Here is a 26,400-nt window from a genome sequence, read left to right on the forward strand (position 1 = left end):
ATTCCAGTATTGTTTAAACTTTTAAACACCAACTTGTGGTCCATAGCATCAAGAGTTGCTGAAATGTCCAGAAGTAGTAGTGTGGCGACTCTATTAGAAGTCATCCCAGTTAGAAAGCAATGCTGGTTCAGGCTCTTCCAGGTCAGAATCCTGACTATTTGTTAAAGAGGGTGTTTTCTTCAAATCTGAAGTCTCAATATATATGCTACTATTTTGATCAGTTTACAGAGGAATGGCTCTCTTGACATAGGTTTGTAATTTGTTAGATCCTCCAGGCCCAGTCCTTGCTTCCTAAAAACAGGAGCGGCTCCTTCGCTATGGCGAAGGAGCGTCGTCCCCCTGGCCAAGAGCCAGGAGATGGAAAATGAAACGATAGTGGAAGTATCATTTCATTTTCCATCTCCTGGCTCGGCCGGCAGTACAAGGGAGGGGTGGTGCTGGGCCACGGGAGGTGGGAGGAGGAGAGAGTGCACTAAGTGCAGAAGTGTGTTTGGCCGGCTGTCTGAGGCCGGCCAAACCAATGGAAGCCTACTTTTAATGTCTACTCTGAGCAGGTGTTAAAAGTGCTGGAAAAAATGCGTCATTTTTTTGGCCCCCCTAACGAGGGATGCCCCCTTTGCATACATTATGCCTGGCGCAGGCATAATGTAGCACAAAGGGTTTACAAAGTGGTGCAATGCTTGCATTGCGCCTCTTTGTCAATATGGAACTGTGTTTTTGGCCTTCTAACACCACATTAGTGTAAAAAAATGACACGAATGTGGAGTTAGAATAGCACTAGGGGCTCTTAAATATGCCCCTATGGCAGTGCTTAATTTGTGCTTGTTGTTTCCGGTGTGGAGCACCAGCACTTATTTTTGAGGGCCGGCGCTTATTTTTCTGCCTCAAATATTTACTGCGAGAAAAAGACACATATGGGAAAGACGGAGGAAGAGAAAAACAAAATAGCGTCAGAATGGGAAAAAGCAGAAATCTGCAAGAGTGAGCTGAAGGGGCAGGGAGTGCCTGTAGATGGATTGAGGGGGCCCGAGATGGCTTCAGGATTACGCTGCCTCTGTGTTCTGTGTTCACACATTTCATTGCAGCAGCCGCGTGTTTAAGAGGAGGGCTTTGGGCACCAGCACCTTTTTATTTACAAATTAAGCACTGCTCTATGGGGCATATTTGAAAAAAATGGTGCTGCACACTTGTGCCCCTTAGTGCCCCCCCTTGCCACCATGTGTGCGTCATATTTAAAATACGGCACACCATGGCGGTAGGGGACTAGCGTCAGAATTTTTTATGCTAATCCGGTGCTTTGCAGGATTTGCATAAAAAATGTTGACTCTAATCCTGCAAAGCACCCAGAGGCCCATTGTAACTAATGGAAGCTTTGTTTTAATGCCTGCTGTGAGCAGGCGTTAAAAGTGCCGGAAAAAAATGACGCAAAGAAATCTGTCAGATTTCTTTGCGCCATTGTTTTGGCCTCCCTAACGGGGGATGCCTTCTGTGCATACATTATGCCTGGCGCAGGCATAATGTAGCACAAAGGGTTGCAAAGTGGCGCAATGCATGCATTGCATCACTTTGTAAACATGGCGCAGTGTTTTTGGCCTTCTAACGCCACATTAGCTTAAAAAAAAAAATGTACACTATTGTGGCGTTAGAATAGCACTAGTGCCTCTCAAATATGCCCCTGGGGGACAAATTCGAAAAAAGTGGTGCTGCACACAGTGCTTCTCCACTTTTCTTGCGCCCCTTAGCGCCCACCTAACGACACCGTGTGTGCGCTGTATTTAAAATATGGTGCAACACGATGGTAGTTAGGGGGCTAGTGTCAGAATTCTTGACTCTAGTCCTGCGCTTTGCAGGATTAGCGTCAAAAAATGTGATGCTAATCCTGCAAAGCACCCAGAGACCCACTGTGACCAACAGATGCCTCCTTTTAACGCCTGCTCCAAGCAGGCGTTAAAAGTGCCAGAGAAAAGCAATCCAAAGAAATCTGTCAGATTTCTTTGAGTCATTTTGTTGGTCCCCCCTAACGGGGAATGCCATCTTTGCATACATTATGCCTGGTGCAGGCATAATGTAGCGCAAAAGGATACACAGTGGCGCAATGCATGCATTGCACCACTTTGTAAATACGGCACAGCGTTTTCGGCCTTCTAACACCACATTAGCGTTAAAAAAGGACGCTAATGTGGTGTTAGAATGGTGCTAGGGGCTCTTAAATATGCCCCTATATTTTATGTGGCTAGCTGAGTGAATTAGTAAAGCCAGCCTTTACAAGTGCTTTAAAACACATGAATGTATGTGAAAGGGGAGCGATCGAGAGATAAGGGGCACAGCTGCCGAGTGGTAGTGAGTGAACCGAGGAGGCGGTCATGGTGTGGGGGGCGCCACAATAAACTGTTGCACAGTCACCTGTACTAAAGCCGGCCCTGGCGACGAGTCTCCCATATAGCCGAAAGAACAGAGATGGGAATTCTCGAAAAGGTTTGCTGAAGACTTTCTGAGGAGTGAGTGTGCCCAGATACAGGCAGACTATGCCCCACACCCAGATCTGTCTGACCCAGTGCTTTGAATGGGAATATAGAGGTGCCGGCACTCACTATTTAAAGTACCTGTTAGCGCCTGAGAAGTGCCGGTACTCTCCTATTAAATGTACTGCGATAGTGTGAGAAGTGCAGGTACTCAGTATAGGAGAGTACCTGCCTATTTAAAGCACTGGGCTGACTCTTGTGGGATTACGAGGGGGGGGGCGTGCTTTCCTCAGCTGTTTAGATCTCACCTATCTGTACCCAGCCACAAATCTAATCCCCGAGTAACGCAGCCAGCATTCGCATAAACACTCCTGCTAGACTGCGTCACTTACTGTTCCAAGTTCACATACATAATATTTTCTGAAAACGTAATCACGAAACCAACACATAATTGTAGTTTGGGGGTTATGCTTTCCTGCACACACCCTTCGGAACAAACTCGACGAGGCCATTTACTACATTTCCCTTCTTACCTCAGGGCAACTGTAACAATAGAAGAGGGACTATATTCATAGGCTCCCTCTCAAGAGCCCGCTTAGTTCTGTTTCCATGGCAACCGACCTACTGAGGGCGACTGCTTTTGTCCTATTAGATTGGGTCGTGCAAGATCGCTGTAGAGCTCAACATGTATCCAATCAACGGTTGACTCTTGATTGTAAAGGGCCAATGAACAGAAGCGTTGTTGGTGACCGGCAGTTTGAAACTGTCGGAAACTTCCTGGTGAGGCAAAGCCGCAGAGAAAGCGACAAGTCTCTATTTGAATTGCAGAAGCGGAGGTCCCTTAGCATTGATTAGAGGTGAGAAGCGACATGGTAGTGGCAGCGCGGACTAGCAGCAGCTCATGTTGAAGATACCAGGCTGTAAAGTTGCACATCTGCCGCCTGTGGAGGCCTGAACTAAGACCCTTTAATTCGAATCACTTGTATGCCATATTATTGTGAAATGCACTTATGTAGTTTATTCATTAGTATGGCACCATAGTACTTAGATGGGTTTCCAAATGATTTCATTTAATTGACTGAGAGGGTACATGACTTGTGGATATTAGGATCAACGATGGTGATGAGGGATTTTAGTGACATGATGGTGAACCGTACACCAATGCTAAATACAAATGTCATCAGAATCGCAAGATGGCATTATAGAACCTTAATAACATGTTCCTGATACCTATTTTTAGATGTTTTATGCTCTGCATTGATGGACATTGCTTTACTGACTAACGGGATGTATTTTCTTTTATTACTAATCATAATGTATTTGAGTTTAAATCCCTTTACCACCTCCTGGCGTAAACCTTGATTGCTTGCTATTTCAACTTTTGAGAGACGATTTTAGAAAATTGACAACTCTGGTATTCAAATGGATTGAAAGTGTCCTAAGCTACTGAACATAATGCCCAATCACCAGTCCAGTGGTGCATTTTATCCATGGACTAGGATACTTTACAACCAAACTCCACTTTACCACATATGCTGGGAATTGACTTGATTTTCCCAGAAAAGGCAGCCTCTTCGCCTTGCCATCAGAATCACTGCCACCCCAGTTGTGGTTTGGTGGGCTAGTTGGGAACATGAAACCAGTATAAATATTTTTTAATACCAGCCTTCTATTTGGCTAAATTGTGTGCTATTGGGCACTACTTTTTGAATTTATTATTTTTGCTCTATTGTTTGTAATATTGGTAGTGTTTAGAATCATAGTAATAGCTGCTAGTAAACTTGCATAGTAGTTAAAGTGATATTCATTATTCACAACATGTAATGCAAATCTGGTACACACAGCCAACGTCTTTCGTCCCTTAGACATTAAGATTTCTTCAGGACTGATTAAATAACTGTTGTAATCAAGGATGGATGCTCGTAGGTTATAAAAGAGGTAGGTTTATTAGCTTAGTTGTAGGTTACAGATAAAGCCCCGCCAGGAGCAGCATCCTGCCGTTCAGCTCTTCTCACTCCAACCGTCCACTCATCCAAGCACAAACACTGTAAACTTTCCAACCATACAATGACCCCACTCACTGGCTGAGTAGCAGGTAACATTAAGGGAGTGGGGAGAATGCTTAAGATAGAAAGAGTCCACAACACATCTCCCCCCCCCCTTATAAAAACAATGAAATATTCAACAGAACGGAAAATGGCAAAACACCCCCATCAACCGTCCTCCAGAATTGAGTACCACCCCATTGAAATAAACAGAACAGTTTAACAAACACTCTCTGCAATGTACAGAAAAGTTTAACAAACACTCACTCTGCATAACTTCAATACTCCAATGGGATGTAAGATGGTAAAACGGAATTAATCAATGTGTTCCAGAAATTTACAATACAAGTGTAAAACTAACACACAACTTCCCTGCTCACCCAACAGAGAACACTAACTACCTGTTCCCCTCCACATCATGCACACTATAACAGGACCAGCCTGTTGCCTTCCAAAACTCAACACTCAACAGGACTAGAGTTTCTTCCACCTCTACGGCATTGGGGTGTAACCACCTACCCCATCACCATTCACTTAAAGAGAACCAGGGTCTCACCTATTCTCCACTGTATTGGGGTGTAAACATGTACCCCTATCACCATTCACTTAAACAGAACCAGGGTTTCACCTACCCTCTACTGCATTGGGGTGTAATCGCATGCTCCCATCACCCTGTACTCGAACAGGACCAGGGTTTCACCTACCCTCGACCGCATTGGGATGTAACTTCGTATCCCCTTAACACTGGGCCTAAACACTGCCCCCACATCCTTCCTTAACCCTGTAGGAAGGATTGGCACATCATTGGAGTGTACCCCATTAACATTGGGCTTAACACACTGCCCCCACATCCTTAACCCCATAGGATGGATGGTCAAAAACGCGATCCATAATACGGATCAAAATACTAATATCCCAACATTAAAATGTCACTCTGCATGTGACTCTAGCATCCAACCTCAAATTATACGTCTCTAAAATCAAGCAAGGCTTTAAAACTTCAGGCCAATATACACAAGCAAAATATGGTAAGCAAAATTTCATATTAAAATAGCGTTAGGGTGCACCTCCCATGCGTAACATACATGCCATGACTCAACAACTTTAAAACATGTTAGAAACTGCATTACATTTCTCAGTTCAGTACAACATTAAAAAATCATTTCAGCAGCGGCAAACATTGTCCGCATAAACATAACATTACTCAATATAACCCAACTCGTCTTTAAAATCCAATATAGCAGTATTGAAAAATACACTCAAGCAATGTGTGAGTATGCTCGTAGGTTATAAAAGAAGTAGGTTTATTAGCTTAGTTGTAGGTTACAGATAAAGCACCACCAGGAGCAGCATCTTGCCGCTCAGCCCTTCTCACTCCAACTGTCCACTCATCCAAGCACAAACACTGTCAACATTCCAACCATACAATGACCCCACTCACTGGCTGGGTAGCAGGGAACATTAAGGTGGTGGGGAGAATGCATAAGATAGAAAGAGTCCACAACAATAACACATAAAGAGCAATACACAAAAGTTAAAATTACATATATTGTAATCATAAAGTTAAAACACATCACAGAAAAATCTTAAAAACATACATTGCTAAAAACATGGTAACTAGACAGTATACCAATTCTCAGTGCAAAAAAGTGAATCAATCTTAGGGCACAAAACAAATACTTGTTTGTGAGTTGACTACCAACTTTTCTTTGACTATACTGTATTTTGCCCTATTACATTTGCAGTTGTGACATCTCTTTTGTCATATCAGTTTGCAAATAAGGTTTCCTAATTTCCAGTACAAAATGCTCACAACTGCCATGAAGTCAGAGCATGGTTGGAGAATAGCCACATTGGATGCTTTTTGTAAACCCTCTTCTCTCCAGACCAGCCCCATGTCTCGGATGTAACCAGCAGAGGGACCAAATTGAAGTTCTTACCTTTCTGCAAAGAGGGTGGTTTGGGAGGAGTGAAAACCACTATTACCTTCTGACCATGGCATTTGAGCTTCAAGGATGCTTAATTATATTTAATGGTTTCTTTTAGGATGGACTTTTTAGTATTGAGGTCATTAGAATAGTGTAGGTTCAACGAACAAAAGCATTAAATTTTCATGTGACTGACTCGTTAGTTTATAATAGCAAAAATGTGTTCATTATGTAGCACTTTCAACTGTTTGCTCATGAAGGACATTTTGTTTACAATTATTGTTACTAAACTTGATTTGGAATTTATTTAGATAGTTTTTGAATGCAACTTTTGTTACCAGGGCTAATCTGGCATTTCTTTCATTGACTTTAGAACAGTGGTATTCAAACTCAGGGGTGTGGAATTCCCATAGCCCGACGCCCAGGACATATTGTTTGGGGTTCAAGGACAACAAGTTTTCATGGTTATTTTGTGTTTGGGACAAGTAGGCCCAACGGCTTGCAGCACCGACCCTTTGGCTGCCATTTTACATTGAAAGGGAATTGTTTGCAGTTGAGGTAATATTTGTGTATATGTTAATGCTGTTTGAACTTGCATTTATGGTTAATTAATGCAAAGTTTTTATTAGTGTGAGCAATCTAAATAAACATTGTATGGTCACACTGCACTACTGACAGTGGTTCCAGTAAAAAATGTGTGCGCACATTTGAAAAATGTAACAATATGAGTCTATATATAATGCTCTCTGATTAGATGCAAAGGTCTGCAGAAGCTTGTAAGCATCATTGATTATTCGTTGCTTCCAAAACAAAATGTTCAGGAAAAAAATGCAAGTAGGAAAATATGTTTTGATAAATTACTGTCATAAATTAGGTACTATTTCTTTTAAGCATTATTTAGTAAACTGTGTTGATGCAGCCTCGTATTTCCAAAACATCTTCATAATGGAAAATCAGTGTAACCATTTTCATCAAGATTGTGAGAAACATGAACATATGCATGCTCTGGCAAAGCCAACCCATCCGGTTTTGGTGGCCTGTCTTTGGTTTTGCCAATGTGTGTCTTGTTTTGATATGGCTTTTGTAACACTTCTGTGAAAAAAGAAGCAAGTGAAGGATAGCCTAATGGCATGCGCCTTGAAGCAAGCTTGTGGTACTAAAGAAAGCCCATGTTGTGATCCGCAATAAATATACTCTGCTGTGCAAACTGTTTACAGCCCTGAATGTTGACATTACAGGTTCTGCATGATATTGGAAACCATCCTTGGCAAAGCTAGTATATTTCACTTTTGTTCCGAATGCTAATGATCTTGCCACTGCTTGTATGTGGACTAGGGAGAACAGTCAAAAGCCTCTAAAATGGATGCTATAGAAAACATTTTTTATTGTATTTCTGTCGGACTAAAGTGCAGAAATTTACTCCTCCAGCGTAAGTATTCATCACAGTTTCAGATATTGCAGATTAATCACTTTTCAAACACAGTGGCAAATCAATTATGTTCACAGAAGATAATATATATTTCTGTCCAGTTGTAATAAAAACTACAATTGCATTGTGGTGACCATAATCCTACAAAAAACTTCACTCATGAAAATATTACAAAGGTGCCACAAATGCTATGCGGCAAAGTGCCAATTTCTGTGAAAAAAATAAAAGATAAGGGGGTAGAGAAGCAGCCAAGATAAGAAAGAGGGCCAATTTTTGCAGTCAAGGGTCTTTAATTATACTGTATCAAGTAAATTCACTTCAGTGTAACACCAGTTTTTCTATTTGTAAACCAGTAGAACCATTATATTCCTTGTTTCAGCATAATTATTATCCCAAAGAGGCTACTTACCCCAAAAGCTAAGACTCTGCCCAATCCTTTGACATCTACAATACATTTTGGCCTATTGGTTATTGTCTCTCCTTTCAGGGTGTTGACATGTTTCGACCCATACATCATTTATAGGTCTTATTAGAGCATTGCTGTGACTTGTTCCTGCATACAGAGAAAGGGAATTTTTAGTGAATGTAGGGTTTATATTAATTATGAGAGGTTAAAACCACATCTTCTTGAGGTGACTCAGAAGTTCCTACCCAATCTTCTCTCATTAAGGTCAGTGGGCAACACACAAGGTGCCTAAAAAGGAGTTCAAAGGGGCTGAATCCAAACCCCTTCTATATAATTTCTCTGTAGGGGAGCAAGCAACATGACAGGTCCAACTTCCTTCTGACATTTTCTGGTAGAGTTCCCCTCATGCTCTTAATGATGTTATTAAATCTCTCCTACATCTCATGGGATTCTGAGTGGTAGTCACCAGAGAACTGGTAGGTCACACCAGCATAATCCCTCATGTCTCTTAAGCATGAGACTCTACAGCTTCTATCTTAAGCTAATGAAATTGGTTGTTAAATGGACCAGTAATGTCAAGTCCCACCTGCTCAAACGGAACACCCGCAACTGGTAGATGCAATAAATCTGCCTTCTTCTTAACTACCGACTCATTTGGCAGGTAGGAGAGGTACTAGAGATCCTCTCTGGCTCTGCTCATCTCTGGCTAGTAGAACAAAGAGTCCAATCTACATGGGTCTTTCTGATGCAGTGGTATCCTGCTGAGGGCACTTCTAGGGCCAGTGACAGCAAGAAATAAGTCTGTATTAGGGGAACTCCCAGCTGCTTCCTACCTCCTGGCCCAGGATTCACAGGCTCACTTTAAAGTAGTCCAACCAACTTTGTCTTCCAACAACTGTCTTGCTGACCTGTACCTGTGCTTCATTCTGAAGGTCCACAAATGTAGGCACTCAACTTGTGCCTGAGGGAATTCCTCAAGGGTAGGGCCCCCAACAGGTAATAACCCCTGCAGCTCTGGCAGTGACCTAGACACCAAAACCTGGTCCCCTTAATGTGTCATTCTGCTATCTCTATGTAACAAGGGCGATGGACTCGCATTCCCTTGCCTTTTCAGATTCTTCCTGCATCCGCTGACTACCTTGCTCTTGTCTAGGCAAATCTGGGATAATTCCAGTCTTTTCTTGAGACCCATCTGCAACCTGTGCTCTTAACATTGCTGTTGTGGTCCAAGCCATGCATGTAGGTTTTCCCCTGCCCCAGGAACCTACATATATTTCAGGGGGTCCCTAGAAACAATATAGCTAAGCCATGTAGGTACCTTGTCATGAAAAATCAAGGGCAATTAAATCACTGAGTAAGAGAAATCCAGCACCCTGTTTGTCTCTCAACCCTGCATCAACCATGGCTGATGTGCCATTGATTTCTGCATCGCGTGTGCTCAGTGTGAATCCCAGTGGTTACTAAGCCTGTGACATTGACAGTGTGGTGAATCTCTTTAGGTTTGAAAAAAAAACCCTGTCAGCCGTAGTTCTGTGAGTAGCTTCTATCACAAACCCCATGGATGGATGTGCTTTCATGCATCTGGGTACCTTTCCCAGATTTCCTCTGCCAGGTTGAGTGCAACAAGGCCCTCACTGCTCCCTTCACCTACAATTATTACTTTTGCTATCCTCTATACAGTTGGTACCAGGATCTTTTATGTGCCCCTCCTTGTGACACCTATAACAAGTAATTAACTTTGCCTTGGAAAAGCATTCCTGTCCACCCTTCTCCTTGTGTTCTGGACTTCGATTCCTTCTCCCTTTCTGCTTGCATCCTCCCATGGATCATAGGAATTACCCTAACCCTTACCTGCCAATGTGCAACCAGTTCTTTGAGGGTTCCTCTCGTCCTTTGGCTTAGAGCCATGCAACTCCAGCCCCTTGTTACCCCTCTTAGCCAACTACTTGCCAACCAATTCAAAATATTTCTCTGAATCCTTCTGTCTTGTCTGGCAGGTATTGTGTAAGTGTGGTAGAGCACTCATCCTTGAGTCACTCCATCATCATGAACTGGTCAAGAGCGTGTAAATCCATGGCCTTCATCCCTCTAACCCAGTCATTCTTGTCACACAATACGCCACTAATCCATGTCTCAAACAGAACACAATCTGCCCTTTTGCTCTCCTTAAACCTCCTTGTTTTTTGGAAGCACCTATAGCATTATCAACCCTCCCACTGGGCTATGTCCTACTATGTTGACAGTCCTCACAAGCTTGACTACTGGAGATAATTAGGCTTTTTGTGAGACTTGCAAATCGGAGGCCATCTTAAGTCTGGTTGTATATAAATAAGAACAATGCTCGGTTTCCAGTCTTCAGTTGCTGTTCCTAGGTGAAGACTCCCCGTTTTCCTCTCATGCCCTAATCAAGGCTTTTTGATGACTTTTGAAATTTATTTCTTGACCATGTCACCGTGAACCCTCCAGGTGCCTAAAACCTAATAAAATAAAGACAAAAAGCAAGCATTGTCAAAGCTTAACAGGACTCACCATTGTGACCTATTTGCTTTGCCACTGCATTTTGTTGATGCTACACCGCATCAGTAAAATGGAAAATGCGTTTTGCTAATGCTGTGTATCACTGGTCAAAAAAAAGGAAAAAAGGATGTTGACACAGCTGCATCATTCCCTAGGCGTTCACATGCATGGTGACATATGAATGCTTCAAGGAAATAATATGAGTGCACTGTTTATTTGCCAGTACAAGATGGGGGGGAGGAATTCAGTAATTTTAGTAGTTTCACATTTTTGTACTGGAGAGTAACCTGCCAGCAAATGGCAGCTGCTCGGCCCTCAAAAAATAAATACAGTTAATATAAAAACATGTTATGCACTGAAAGGAGCTGGGGAGCAGTGGAGGAGAGGGACAGGGAAGCAATGAGTAAAGGTGGGGGGGGGGGCAATGTTTGCTATATTTAATTGCCTACACTGTTGAGTTGCTAACTGCTTGTACACTACTTCTCATATGTTCTTTGAAGAATGTCTAGTTTTTTGGGGCATATGTCTCTCACTAAAAAGTCTCACTTCTCTCCTATCATTCAAATCTTTTACATTTAAAGTTTCCAGTTTAACCGTTCAATAATGTTCTCGATATGCAAGGAGAACAGAAATACAGTAAGCTCTATAACTTCTTTTTACTTCTTCTAAAATATGAAATTCATGTTGATTGATGTTGTAGTCAACTTTGTTCCACTGCATCATTATTGGTGCCTTTGGACTTCACAATCTGTTACCTACATACTCACTTTTCTATTCGTTTTTCTGCTGCATGCCTTCCAACACAGGCATCTAATTAAGCAGACGTAATTATTCATGTTACAGGTTGTGAAACAATTTAGTTTTATTTCCTCTCTTCTCCTAAACAATTGTGCATATTTTTATATCACATTTGAACAATGAATACACAGTAAACATGGGTATATTTTTTTCTGTTTATTCTGATACTTTTGTTTGTGTTTAATATTTAACTCTGATAAGCTTAGCTTTGTTTTTATTTTTTTATATGCCATCAAAGATGAGTAGTCAAAAAATCCTTTGGACACATGTCCTCACCACCTATTTGAATGTCTCTTGGTGATTTGAATGATCATCATGCTTGACGTAGAACATCTTTCACTAGTATAGTCACATCTAGGAAACACAACAGTTTGTATTCATGTACTGAGTTTAAGTAAGCAATGTTCTCTGTTAGTTCTTCTTTCTCACCCCCCACTAATACAAGGAGCACATCAAAAAAGCATAGTAGTATCTTTAGGCCCTTCCATCATCATTGAGATGTGGTCATCTTTGAATCTCCTCATGGACATGTTTGCATAGCAAATGTTTGCTGATGCTCTTGTAAATGTACTAAAAGTCTGTTGATAGAATTTGGTACCCTTGGTTAAAAAAAAAAAAAAAAAAAAAAAAGTTTGTATTTATACCTGAAAGTTCTTTCCAAAAGAGACAAAGTTCTACAGATCCTATATTTTATGCATAAGTATCTATGTGTGTAATGCTGTAACATCAGTGGTGCATAGGCAACTTTCTGATGAATGACAGTTAAATGTTTTTAAAGAATTGAGAACATGGCCCAGTAATGGGTTTTATAGATCCCCTAGCACTGAGGACTTTGTCAATGTGCCAACCCGTGAAAGAAAACCAACTGTGCTACAACCATCTCATAACCCACTAGCACTGATTGAGTGAGATGTGTTTTAGTAACCGTCTATCTCTATGTGATATCATAGAGATAATTAGTGGAACTCAAATCCTCTATCATTATGGAAGGCACACTTAAGAACACCAGGAAACCATGGATATATTTTAAAGATTTATATTTAAAGCCAAATCCTATCCTGGTGCATGCAATATGAATAGTAACTATCATTAAATCCAACAAAACAGAGGTAGCAATATATATCAAGAGTGTGTAGAAAATAATATTGTAACATATTGGTTATACAATAAATCTTTCTTTATATTCAATTCTCCAACCCATTCCTTATATCTTCAGCTAACCGAATTAAACTTAGCACAAAATGGGGATTCTAATTTGAGTTTCAAAGATGGTTCATTCCCACATACTTCTTCTTAACAATAGTACCAATGTTAAGCAAACTAGCAGCATCGCTATTCTTTTCCACATCAGTAAGCAGACTGATAAGCCCACCGAGCTTAGACTAAATGTGCCTCTTGATAGCCTTCAGCAAGGAAAAGTGATACAGTTCTGTATGAGTCTCTGGCCCTTTTGACTGTTGACTGTATGAAATAATGAACATAGAAATGAATGAATATATTTGCACAATGATTCTTTTATCATTTCCATTTCTAGCATAGTGGGCCTGCTTGTAGAATTTTCACATATGTTGTTGCTTTAACATAACTAACACAGCAGGAAAACCACTGTAATGTACAGTATAGTGTGAAAGAAAGCATCTGCAGGTTTAGCTAGCAACATGTTCATATACAATCCGCACTAGTATCCCAAACGTATGCATTTTGTCACATATCACATTTCAGTCAGCTCAAACTAAAAAGAAAACGGCAGCAAGTAAACCAGTGATCAAGAGTGAGATCCAGATCTTATCCCCAGATAGTGAAATGTATATTTTGTGTCCCTGATGTATTGTTCGCCAGACCCGGCACAACAGTACAAAGAGGATGGAAGACTAGGAAGAAGGTGAAAGCTGGAGAGGGGAAGGGAGCAGAGTGCTTTCTTTGGGGTTCAGGATGTTCACATTCATTTGGGGGCCCATTCTGATCTGATTAGGATGTCTTGAGCCCTCGTTCCCCTCTTTTTTTCAATGTCCCCCCTTCATACCTCTCTTTTGTGGAGTACTGTGTTCTTGCTGATGCCTTTTTTACCAAGTCTCTGTGCCACGTCAAAATATAGAGGCTGCTGTTGTCACTTTCCAGCTTATAGAAATTTGCCTTTTAGTGAGGGCCAGAGCCAGGAATATGAATCTGCTAGTCACCTTGTTGGCTTTTGACCTTTGGATAGGCCTAGTCTGCAGGTTTAAGGCCGATGTTTAGCTGTGTCAACATTGGTCCCCAGTGCTCCCATAAGGTGAGGAAGTCCAGACCATGCGGTAGAAGTCTGCACCCCGCTCCCCACACTTGAGGCACTTTGATTCTAAACTGGAGTACATTCTGTTTATTCTGTTGAACATGATAATACGTTATGTCCATAATAAAAAGGGCTAAACTTGAATCTAGCATTTCTAGAGATTTCTGGGGCAGTCCTCTGTACTCTGCCCCATTCCACTTCAATGATCGGCTTAGTCATGACGTTTGCCGATGTACCTCTCAATGAAGCTAGTGAGCATTTTGTGTGCTCTGTGCCTGTGTTATACAGTAATATAATAGCTTTGAGCTTGTAATTGGTAGGGCAAATCACTCTCCAACCCTTGATAGATTAGTAGTTCATTGTGACCTGTTTTCCATAACCTCTGCTCAAGAAGATCAAACTCCTGCAATTCCCCGAAGTCTGTATAGGTCCCATTTTGAAATAATTCTGATTCCCCTTTTTTTTTTTTTTTTTTTTTGGACCCTCTGTGGAGTAGCGATCAGAAGAAAGTTGGGTTCAGGTCTTTCTCCAGATATCTTTGCTACAGTCACTGTGACATTTATTTTTGTGTGACAATCATCACTGCTCCGTTAAAAGCAATTTGATTCATATTTTGAGCTGGTAATAGAAATAAAAATCTTCTGCTCCTTTGTGATTGAGCTTTGCCTTGGCACAGCAATTGGGCGCTGATCTACTTCTTTGTAGGATGCAAACAATAAAACCTAATCCGGTTATTCAAGTAGAGGGACACATACCCAGGCAGGTGCTTGAAGGTCAGGCAGGCGATCCTAAACTAAAATTGCACTCAAATGGCATGTGAGTCCAGTTTCACTTTGACCATAATAAAGTGTATTTACTACACCACATTGCTGTAAGCTGATCAGTTAGTCAAACATCTTTATTCAGCTACTGGCATAAAAGTCAAGTCCTCAATTAAAATATACAATAAATAAAGAATTTTAAAAAATACAAAACTCCTAAAACCATCCACATAATAATTCATCCTTTACATTTTGTAAAATGATCATAATCGCAGCACGTTTACCTCTACTTATCATACATTTTTCTTATTTTTAAACCCTACCGGATAACGCGGACTACGGCGCAGCAAGTTGAATACGTTCCTAAACACTGTTAAAAAAAAAAAAAAAAAAATGTAGCCCTAGCTTATAAGACCTAATGTTTTCAGCATGCAAAATTGGGATCAGGAGTTGTAACCTGGGTAACTATAGAGCTTCCAAAATAATATAAAATGTACAACGGAGTTGGACGATATATTATCTCGGGGGCAGCAAGGCAAAAACGAAAACCATGATTTTGCTGGGGAAAAGCACAAAAAAGTGCAGAGTGCTTAATCTAAAATGAGTGAGATAAAATCTATTTTCAATATCGGCTATCCATTTCACATTTGGTTCCAAATCTAATGTAGTGGGATTTAGAGTGTCTAATCATTGTATCAATTTCTTGTGCACGTGCTGCTCATAGGTCCTGTCAGTGTTTACCTTTAAAAAAAAAAAAAAAATCTTTAACAAGAGTTTAAGAGTTGCTGTCAATTTCAGGGGACAAGGAAACATTTAATCCCCAGGTCTAAAGTTGTGTGTTTAACGTATGATAGCCAGGAGATTGTATCCATATGTCGTAAATTTACACAATCCTCAAGCAGGAAAATTTTGCTTCGGTAGTATACCAAACCTTTAACCAGAGAAGTAGGGGTGCAATTCTGAGCAAGCCTTTAATATAGGATAATCCTAATTCTGGATGTGCAATATAACTCGCAGTACTCTTGAGAATAGACAAAAGTCTACATAAAAATGTATTTTCTTGAATTTGTAGATTCCCAGTAATAAAATAGCCCCATAGGTGGCAATGAAAGACATTTACTTTTATAGAGGTGGATCATTTCCTTGATGGACTTATAACTTACCTTTTCTGTAAATATAAATATGGTTTCCAGTGCCCCTGAAAATCTTTGTGTTCTATGGTTTGAAAGACCTCCCCACTTTAGATTGGCATCAAATAAAATGCGTAGGTTGTTAAAATTATTGCCCTTAATGACAGGTGGCCCATGTAACACAATTTTTTGTCCTTGTGTTTTTGGGGGCACATATCATAACATAAGATTTGTATTGGTTCACTTTCAGAAAAAGACTATTCATAGAATTAGAAAAAGAGTTCAATAATATGTGAAGACTGTTTGTCATGCATGCAGTAAGAACAGCATCGTCCCCATATATAAGAACAGGTAAAGGGCGGTTCCTGACCGTGGGCGTATCTTTTCCGGTTTGTATTAATTCATTATCCAGACCGTTATTATAAAATAAGAATATAAAAGGGGCTAAAATACATCCTTGCCTGACACCACGATTCAACCTAATTTGAGAAGTACATTCTCCATCATAGAGGACATTCATGACCGTTCCCCAATGCAGATATTTCTCTGTATTCACCATGTCAAAAACACTGGAGAGGTCCATAAAGGCCATGTTTAGGGAACCTCCCCTGGCTTTGTCATATTTCCTAATCAAGAGGACAGGTTTATTGGTTGTCCTACAGTTTCTATACCAGGCCGAAAATTCTATGTGGTTTCTGAAAAAAATATATATTTTGTGTTCTAACCACTCCTCAAGTTCAGGTTTTTGGAAGATGACCTTTCCCATAATTTTTGATGTGGAGTCCAAGAGGGAAATGGGATGATAACTGGTCGGCTGAGACCTGGCACCCTTTTTAAAGACAGGAACTATTATCGATTTCCAGACCCCCCCCACCCCTTTCCCCAATGATTGAGGCAAATCACCCTTTATTGCGGGCTGAAAAACATTATTAATGGTGCTTAAAGGGAAAGGTCCTGTCTAGAGATCAGTGGGGCCCCCATCAGGACCTGGGGCTTTGCCTGTGGCACCTCTTAGAATGGCTTTCGACATGTCTTGAATTCCAATCGAGTCACTGAGGATGACAGCGCTTTCTTAGTTAACAATTGGGAGTTCCAGTTGGTCTGCCTCATGCAAAGTGTAATTATCAGGATCAAATACCCAAGAAAAGTGTCAAGCACTAACCTGTTCATCCCATGGAGACACAATGTTGACCAAGCTGCTTGTTCCCAGTACCACCTAAATGTTGCATGCCTCTCACTTAAATACACATGATCGGCACCACAACGTCCCAGGGGATGGATGAGAGAAGGAGAGAGACACTGGAGCCACAGGGCTGGATCTGGATGCCTAGTGATGGTTCTTGAAGAGCCTGTCTTTCCTATGATCATTTACACATCAGTCAAATAACTAATATCTCATAACCCATGCATGCTCTTGTTAAACTATGATGTGCAAGCTAGATGTACCTGTTGGGTTCCCCTTTCCCGCTTTTGATGGCTCTCCCTCTCTCTCAGAATTTTCGGAAACAATGTGGATTACCTGTAATTAAATAGGAGCCTTGAACCTCCTATACTGTGTGTAACTACTCCCACTGTGATCCCATATTAGTCCCTCGCCGCCACAATTAAGTCTACCTAGATGTTCCGTGGATACCTTTCATCTTTCACCTTGATGAGATTTCCCAAGATGCTGACTCACTCGACTCCTAGGTATTCATGGGTCAATCATTGTACTGTACTAATATTGCGAGGAACTCAATTCAATGTTTAAATCACACTGAAAACATAGGGTTAGTATCAAGGATTATGGTTCACGTTGTATTACTATGAAAACATAGGGTTAATCAATAACGTTCAACTTCATGAACAACCGGTTTATCACTGTTACATCACATCGTAATTTTGAGCATGGCAAAGATAAGCTTCAACTTCGTTTTAAGCACCAAACACAGAATGTTCTGCATCACTAGCAACAATTTGAAATAATGCAAATGGCACTTTGAACTAACTATATTCTCAATACATCGTATCGCTAACAACAATAGAAGTGCCATTTTAAACTCAGCGATAATAAAGGTATTCACAGTATATCATTTTCATAATAATTGTTCAACAGTAACTCCTTTGTGTGATTAAATGTAAGCAACTACAGTCAGCGTTGTAGCATGACAAGCGGCGAACATCCCAATGACCTTAAAACCCAAAGATGTGCCCTTTTAGGCGCATCGCATCCTGGAACATTTGCTTATCTAGCTTCAAATCAGCAAGTATCAAGTTTTAGCAATAAATGTTTTTAAATCGTGCACAAGGGTTAAGACCCTTGGTCTGTTCTTCTTCCAGAAGCGGCCTCCAAAATGCTGAACAGAACGTGAAGATCAAAAGCGGAGGAGCAGAGATTCCTTCTCTGCAGCCGTTGACCTTTACAGCAAGCCACTCACTCAGGCCGGGTGTGGTTTAAATACCTGCTGCATCCAACTACATCCAGTCTGAGTCATAGGTAGCCACACCCAGTTTGAGTCATAGGGATGCTAGAGGCTTGTGCAACATGTGTTCCCAAACATGCATTGGTCTCCAACAAGCATTGGTCCCTGCAAAGGCAAATGATCAACTCAGATGTTTTTTACTGGGACATATCTGGGTTTGCAGGCCTGACAAAAAGTGGGTTACCCATTGCTCTGCCGGAATATGACGTTCTATCCTGGGTCCGTCAGTTTCTATAAAGTATGGCCGATTGGGGCACTGCCACTCCAGCCACCTATATGGTCTTCTGGCTGTTAATCTCTGGCTCAAACGGACCCCATTGTACTCATTTCAGGCTGAAAACTACATCTTCATCCATTTGGGATAAGGGCTCTGCTGTCAAAGTGAGGGTGACATGGATTGATGCAGTTTGTAGAAGATAGGTGGCTGAGAGCAAGAAAATTGCGGGGCGGCAAGCAGCGGCCCAGCATCTGCATCAGAGACCCTGCGACAACAGGGGCTGCAGGTGAGTCTAGGGCTACCAAGCCTTACTGGGCCAGACACCCCTCTCCCAAGCTCCATGCTGATCTCCCCGGAGCTGCTGATGGTGGGGTGGATGCTGCTGGGGAGCTTCGAATGTTGAAGGAGGCCAACCCTGCTGTGAGGTTTGGTAGGCCCCACGGAGGCACCTGACTCATCCTGTACAAGCCAGGTGGAGCACTTTACTGACACAGCCTCAAAGCTGCTCTTTTTCTGCCCTTCCTTCTCTCAGCTGATCCACTAAGGCATGCAAACCAAACACCTGCATAGCAGGATGAAAAACTGGCGCAATCTGCGCTCTCAGCGGGAAAGATGGCTAAGAGGGGGCCTATGGTTGCACACAGACTCCCTCCTTCATCTTATGCTACATATGATGGCTGAGTGGACTGGTGGCACTGTTCTGACCCCTGGACAACTCACTGGCGCTGCATTACATGAGGAGCACCTGTACCGGAGTGGCTTCTGTGATCCTTACGTATTCAACACACTTTTGACCATTAGAGGAGCTGCCAGTTTCCTTTGTTCCTTGAAGGAGCTGAACTCTCACTGCACACTACTAAATGCGCTTCCATTCCATCCCTCCCTGGATATGGTTGAAGACGGACGCCCTCCCCAGGTGCCTATAGCATATACGGTTGGCAATCATGTTGAGGTGTGATCCCAAGGAATGCAAGCTGCCCTTTTGAGTGGCCTATAGGAACAGGGTGGCTTGCTTCCTCCATCTCCTCCCTTCAGATGCAGAAGAGAGTGCGGTGGGGTGCACAAATGGTGACAAATTGACTGGTACAGCAGCTATAATGGTGGAACTGCACACAAGCTTTCACTCAATCAACCCTTACTTTAACACCTTAGTGGGTAGACTTGACTGTATGGGCGAACGGCTAGATGGACAGAGCATACGGATGGATGGTGAGGAGGAACGCATATTAGGCCTGGAGGACAATGCAGCGGATATTTCTAAGCAGCTGGAGAAGCTGCAATGCCTTCTGAAAGTAGTGGCTGTGAAAAACAGACATGGAAGCACAATTTCAGCACAGCGATATCGGACCGCCCAGATCAGTTTGTTGAACATTTACTTGCAGACCTCTTTGACTGTCAAAAGTTCACTTTCGCATTTGTGGTTGAGATGACCCATTGACCGCTTGGCTCGTGCCTACCTCCTGGAACTCCACCCGCCCACGTGCACATGCAACATTACTAAATTAATTTAGAGAACTAGCAGCAAGGGAAGACGCGTATCTGAGGAAATAAGCGAGACCATGACAATATGGGAAGGGTGAACGCCCACATCGCACACTGACGAGACTTGCGTCCAAACCATGGTAGTGTTTTATATATCTGAGCCACAACTGGCAGATGGGGAATGAGTGACGGATAATCAAAGTATTATTCATGAACTGCTTAGCTACTACATGCACGTATATGCATCACAAGCTAGTGGTGACATCACTGCACAAGCAGAGTATTTGGCCAAAATCGCACTTGTCTATCTGACAGATGCTCAACAGCAATTTTTGAGCAGGCCCATCTCCTGTGAGGAGAGCATACAGGCGATAGACACCTTGGACGAATCCTAGGCCCCAGGTCTGGATGGACTCACTGGAGCGTTTTATCAAGCTTTACAGGTTACAAACATATATTCTTGCACCGCATCTTCTTGAGCTGTACGTCTAGGCACTCCCATCTTCACTGAGAGAGTCGGTGATTAATTTAATATTGAAACCAGGAAAGGACCTGCAACTAATTCCCTCCTATTACCCGTTATCACGCCTTAATTTTGACAATAAAATACTGGCCGAATTGGTAATAGACAAGATTACGTCACCAATGCAAACTGGTTATGTCCCACATAGATCAATGGCCATTAACCTGTTTAACTCTGCAAAAATAGTGCACAAGTTATCTCCAGATGTGCGGGCAGCTGTGGCCTGGTTGGATGCAGAAAAAGCATTTGACTCTTTAGAATGGCCCTTTCTTCAGGTGACCTCACATAAGTTGGGAATGCCCTGCAGGTTCATATTGCTTATTTTGCTGTTAATGTCGTTCACTCACATGGTTGAAATTTAAGTGAGATGTACCTTTTTTAGGCCATACTTCCAAAAGGTATCAGATTAGACATTACTGACATCAAAACACACTCAACTACAAGCTGAGCGTGGCGAAAACTTTGCTTGCTGTTGGGGGCTGGACTGCTATACTCCTCTGCTCTTCCTCTGGTTAACAAACTGGCTTCCAATAACCCAAGAAACTTTGGTCCAGCGCACTTGACTTAGCTACATTGAGGGACCTTTTCAAGGATGTGCATGTTCTCTCCCATGCCGACAATAACTAATTCACACACCCCACATCCATGGATCATTTTGTACTGAGGTGTCTGCATAATGTGCTTCGAGCACAAATGCCTTCCTGAAATCAGATTACTTCTCCCCCTCCCCCCTGTGATGCTCAAGATAACTGACACAGACAGCAGACAAATTATCTCTAGACTTTACCACACATACATGGATATGATGTCGGCATGAAATAGGAGAATTAGAGCGTCCTGGGTGCAGGTCCTTGGCAGCCCCTTACCGGCACTACTGCAGCCCAGGACACAGCTGAGGAGGACGGCAAGGCAATCTAGGTCGCCAGGAGCACCAGCATGATACAGCTGTGCCAGGGGACGGGAGGAGCGACCAGCAGCCATTGGGGGAGCAAGGTCACCACCGTAGCCCAGGCCAAGCGAAGGAGAGCGGCACAGATCCAGGTCACCGGGAGCGCCACAACGAAGACAGCAAGCCCGGTCAGAGAGCAAGGAAGCTGGAAGAAGCAGCGTGGAAGGCAGAGGCACCCAGGCCTCTGTGTAAACTCTTCGCCAGCTGGGGAGCGAGTGGATAACCAAGTGAAGTAAGGCTGCAAGTGAGAGGGGGCGTGCTTGTGTACACAAATGTTGGTAGAGCTGGCCCAAAGCGGGGAGTTTGGTTTTTGACTCGCAAGTGGTGATACTGGGGATGGCAGCGTGAGGTCCCTAAACAGACAATATTTTGAAGTGAAACTTTTTGTCTTACCCCAGCTGCAGGCATAGGAATTTGGGGCAAAAGAAGGGCTATATTATTAAACCTGACTGCACTAGCCAGCCGGAGCAACCGGAAATCAACACCTCAGATAAACGGCCACTTTTTATAGCTTGTAGTTTTGTTACTGCCTACAGCAAATGCATTGCAAGGACATTTCAAGTTTTCTAAAGAAGCTAGCCAGCGGGGAAACAAATGTAAAGACATCAAGGGGGGCAGGCTGTAAACTCCTCAGCAGCTGGACATAAACAAAAAGGACAACTTCAACTGTAGATAAGACAAGAAAACAAAAGGAGCAGCCAGAGACCGCCTCTGGGCGATGCAGCATTGCTGCAGAAGTTCCAAAGAAGCAACATGGTGACAACCCACGAGGGTGAAGTGACCAGAGTTGACCAGCGGACAGGCCATTAAACAAGGAGACAAAGGACAGTTGGGGACATCCCGCAGAGGCTATGTGAACCATTTATGAACCACTGAGTAGCAGGCAGCTGGGGACGGCCTACTGTAGCAATGCAGCCAGAACAGGTGTAACTTCAATAAAATACTCCCTCCACCCCCAACTTGACCGTGGAGTACCAGGTTACCAGTCACCAGTCCGATCTGGAGGAGATGATCAAGGGAGGCTGCAGCGACACAGAGCAAAGAGTGGATCCTTAGGGAAATCAGAAGAGAGGGCAAGGAGCAGCCCGTGCAAGAAGCACCCAGGGATGTGGGCAACACAGAAATAGCCAGGGAAGAGGCGGAAGCCACCGAGGAGCCAAGAGAGCGGAATAGGAATTCAAGCAGAGGCGGCAAGAAAGGAGAAAAAGAGGGCACAGGAGATGCTGTAGCAGCGTTTGGGTTCCCAGGACCTAGCAAAAGGGCAAACGCGAATAATGATGAGCGAATCAGTACCACAGTACAAGAGTGCTTAAAATCATTTGCGCCATTGCTGTTTGTGAATAAAGGGGGCTTGGTAACAACAGGAAAGAGTGGGGGAGGAACCACTCAAAGAAGCCAGGGTCATGCTAGGTTCCCCTAGTAGGAGGACTCCATCGCCACGGGCTAAGGAGTGCCCATATCCAGAGAGGGTGGAGGATGAAATGGCAGCAGCCAGCACTGAGGCACTGTCCACACAGGTATGGGGCGCAGAACCAGGAGTTAAAGGGCAAAGGCAGGCCAGCGCAGCCACAAGAGGATTGGACGCGGAAGCATACAAAACAGGTATCCTAGGAAGGCCTTCTATGGTCACCAGGGTCCCTGGTTTAGCCAGCATGATACTGTTGGCTGTCAAAGAGCGCATTTGGCGCAGGGAATTCATTGACATATTATCACTTTTAGAGATGCAGGTAGAGGGCCTTGATTTGACCACAGTGAATTAAAAAAAAAAAAATTAAAAAAATAGACGAGGAGAGAGAAAGGATCAGGATAAGAAAAGAGAGTAACTTTGATAACTGGCTTGATACCTTTAGGATCACGTGCTGCATCCTAGTTGAGAAATTCCCGCACTGATACATGAGGCACAGAGGCAGTTTGTGGGTGAAGCACGGCTGGATTATGATCAAGGTTTCAGGCTAAAAATGCAACCTCACCCAGAAATGGAATGGGATGAGGAAGATGTGGCAGGGTTCATACACAAGATGATGATGATGATGATGATTGTTAGGCACGCAGGGAGCTGGTCTGGGAAAAGCAAGGAGCCCTTTTGCGGGAGCTGTCAAAAAAGGGAAACCTGAGAAGCAGAAGCCCTACTACAAGCAGCTGCACTACACAAACTGAAAGGAACAGAGTCAGGGAAAGGTGCATTGTCCATTTGTTATAAGTACAACCAGGACAAATGTACCTGGGTGGGCAGCATGCAATTTCAGGCATGTATGCTCCAGAGCAAGAGTTCCCTAGCACGGAACCAAGGAACCTCTGCATGGCAAGCGAGCACCCAGAAATAGGAAGTAAATCAACAAGGGGAAGGAGAAGGAGAAGGAGAAGGGGCTGGGGGGGGGGGGTGTAAGGACGTCTGAAAGAAGGTGGCCCCCTTGGCCTGGTCATCTTGTGCCTAGGTGTAGTGCCCAAGAAAGAGTAGGGCCAGTTCAGACTAATCCACCACCTTTCATATCCAGAAGGAAGATCAGTGAATGTTGGAATAGCCCCTGAAGTCTACGCAGTGGGGTACGCATCAGTTGTGACACAGTAGACCTAGTGTGCTCAATGGGGCGAGGGCCTGATGGCGAAAGCAGACATTGAGTCCACCTCCAGACTACCCCCGGTTCATCCAGACAGCTATCACCATCTGGGTTTCAAGTTTGACGGGACACATATTTTGGCCAAGCGCTGCCCATGGGGTGCTCTCTCATGCGCCTACTTCGAGCGCTTCTGCACCCTCCTGAAGTGGTCCCTACATAAGCGACACCCAGGGGGTGGTAAGCTGCACTACCTAAACTACTTTCTTTTTGGAGGTAAGCCAGTTCGACCAGAGTGCGGAGAACTGCTAAGGGCGTTCCAAACCCTAGAAGCAGAGCTAGGAGTGCCAGAATTCGATAACAAAATAGTGGACCCACTACAAAGCTGATATTCTTAGGCATAGAGTTGGACTCTGAAGCAGGCACATCCCGCATGCCCTAGGACAAAGTTCAGGATATGAGGAGGGACTTACAAGAGCATTTGGGTAAACTGAAAGGCACCCTGGGGGAACTGCAGGAGCTCATCAGGAAGTTGCTTTTTGCAGCCAGTCTTTCCCAGCAAGGAGGGTTTTCACCAGAAGGCTCATACAGTTGACAAGGAGGCTTCAGAAATAGCATCACCACGTGAGACTGGGCTCAGGGGTGAAGAGGGATCTACAAACTTGGCTGACATTTCTGAATAATTTAACAGGACTGTCATCTGGAGAGAAGGCTGGGTATCAGCAAAACAGAACAGGTGGTGTGCCAAAGAATGGCCCAGAGAATGGGGTATGGCGTGCCTCACTGGAAACATCACGCTCCTGGAGCTATTCCCCATAGTGGTGTCCCTGACAATATGGCAAGAACATCTGATGAACATGAAGATCACACTATGGTCAGATAACCAGGCAGTAGTCCAAGCAATTGACAAGGAGGGAGCCCAGTGCTCACAAGTATTAAAACTGTGTTGACACTTGGTAAAACTGCAGCTAGCAAGCACCTAGATATCCGGACGAGGCAAGTCCCCAAGTAAGTAATGCTAAAGCAGATGTGCTCTCTCGCTTCCCGATGGAGAAATTCGGGAGATCAGTGCTGGAAGCGGAGTAGGGAATGATACCATTCCAGAACAGCTTTTGGGGATTAGTAGAAGCTACCTGTCCCACTTAATAGAGCAGGCATTAGCCCCTAAAACAGGCAAACGCTATGCTACATATGCACAAACAGTGCAGAAGGTAACAGGGCTGATAGGTTTTGATAATCACAAGGTGACAATGGAACCAGAAGACGTCAGTCATGGGCATATGCGCATCTAACAGCAGTGGCACGTTTTAGCAGATTAATAACAGGAAGGAACCGCACAAGCTCACACTACATAAGGGCGGCCATGACTGGGTGGCAGAGGCTGGAAGGGCCCGCACAGAATACAAGGCGCCTGATCGAATTCAACACACTGAAGCTGCTGGATGCGGTGTGCAGACACTTTTGAGACCACACTGTTCAAAGTAGCATTTAGGCTGAAGTGCCTGGATGATCACAGCCTATGCCCGGTGTGTAGTGTCATGAGATATATACTTACTGATGAGACCAGCAGTGGACGGGATACTTTTTCTGCACAACAACGGAGAATGCTTGAGCACATTCCAGTTTAAAACAGTGCTGAAGGGGGTATTGATTAAAAGCAGAGTTGCTAACTGACTGCTTTGGTACAAATTCATTCTGGATAGGGGTGGCAACACCTGCGGCCAACTATGGGTTGCCATTCGCAGGTATTAAGGTGGTTGGTAGGTGGCGCTCTAATGCATATAGGAGCTACATTAGGAGGGAAGCACCCTGGGTCAGAAGGAGGACATTTTGGGAACACACACCCACCCCTACACACCGCACCCCTTATTTGTATGGCGAACACAGACCTGGTGGAACTGCAAGGGGCCCAGGAAGGACCTATGCCCTCAACAGACAGACATTGAGGCTACCTGGGATGAAGTGGGGGACCTTTGGCCTAGCTTCAAAAGCTGCAGGCGACCCAGCCTCAAATGCCGGACATTTTAATCATACTCTTGAGGGGCTACGATCTAGCACAACTGGGCAAGAGGGAACTCCTGGTGCGCATCAGGGAGGATCTAACAGAAGCAGCAAGGCTCTTTGGTAACACAATGTTGATCTGGTTAGAGATCATTCCCAGGCAGTATTGGAGGGGAGCTGAGTCAGTGGCAGCACTGGATAAATCAAGAGATAAACTTAAAGTGACTGTGAAAAAGTGTTTTTTTTTAAAAAAATTTTTTTAACTGTTTGTTATTTTCAAACTATGCTCATCATACAGACCATACAAACATGGTGTTACCTCGTATATAACACTTGAGGCTGCAGTGGCGCCATGACAGGCAGGTTTAGAAACTTAACACAGCTGGTAAGAGTGATTTAACGGCCAACATATACATTTCACCCACTATCTGCTCTTGGTGTAATGTGTCTCCTTGTTTTCAGGGTT

The 26,400-nt window shown here is 43.5% G+C and overlaps 1 protein-coding gene across 6 annotated transcripts in view; it reads left to right on the forward strand.

Moving 5' to 3' along the window:
• Positions 1 to 3,168: 3,168 nt before the first annotated feature.
• POC5 (POC5 centriolar protein) overlaps positions 3,169 to 26,400 on the forward strand; it is a 212,075-nt gene continuing 188,843 nt past the window's right edge. For 3 of the 6 annotated variants that reach the window (XM_069223662.1, XM_069223671.1, XM_069223705.1), the window contains exon 1: positions 3,170 to 3,319. The gene's annotated coding sequence lies outside the window, so the exon portion shown is untranslated. Of the gene's footprint in view, positions 3,320 to 26,400 lie in introns of all 6 variants that reach the window. The other 3 variants (XM_069223681.1, XM_069223689.1, XM_069223696.1) reach the window with 2 other exon arrangements.

This window comes from Pleurodeles waltl, chromosome 1_1, assembly GCF_031143425.1.
Source record: "Pleurodeles waltl isolate 20211129_DDA chromosome 1_1, aPleWal1.hap1.20221129, whole genome shotgun sequence".
Lineage (NCBI taxonomy): Eukaryota > Metazoa > Chordata > Amphibia > Caudata > Salamandridae > Pleurodeles > Pleurodeles waltl.